Genomic DNA, 739 nt, shown 5'->3' on the forward strand with positions numbered 1-739 from the left:
GTAGACAGACATCCCACAGAATGGGAGAAAATATTTGCAATCTATGCATCTGACAGGGGACTAATATCCAGAGTCTACAAGGAACTCAAACAACTTAACAGGAAAAAATTAAAAATAATAATCATCCCATTACAAGGTGGGCAAAGGACACAAATAGACATTGCTCAAAAGAAGACACACACATGGACAAGAGGTATGTGAAAAAATGCTTAACATCATTAATCATAAGAGAAATGCAAATCAAAACCACAATAAGATATCATCTTACCTAGTGAGAATGGCTCTTATTAAAAAGACAAAAAAACAAAACCCAAAAACAACAAACAAACAGACAAAAAAAAAGATGGTGAGGACGTAGAAAAAAAGAGAACTCTTATATGCAGTTGGAAGGACTATAAACTAGTGCAGCCACTACAGAAACCAGTATGGAGATTTCTCAAAAAAACTAAAAATAGAAATACCATTTGATCCAGCAATCCCATTACTAGGTAGTCACACAAAGGAAATCAGTGTATCAAAGGGATACCTGCACTTGCATTTTTTGCAGCACTATTAACAACAGCAAAGATGTGGAATCAACCTAAATGTCCACAATAGATGAATGGATACAGAAAATGTATATATACACAATGGAGTACTATTCAGCCTAAAAAAGGAAGGAAATCCTGTCATTTGTAACAACATGGATGAACCCAGAAGACGTTATGTTAAGTGAAATAAGCCAGGCACAGAAAGACAA

This window comes from Propithecus coquereli, unplaced genomic scaffold (assembly GCF_000956105.1).
Source record: "Propithecus coquereli isolate 6110/MARCELLA unplaced genomic scaffold, Pcoq_1.0 Scaffold675, whole genome shotgun sequence".
Classification (NCBI taxonomy): domain Eukaryota; kingdom Metazoa; phylum Chordata; class Mammalia; order Primates; family Indriidae; genus Propithecus; species Propithecus coquereli.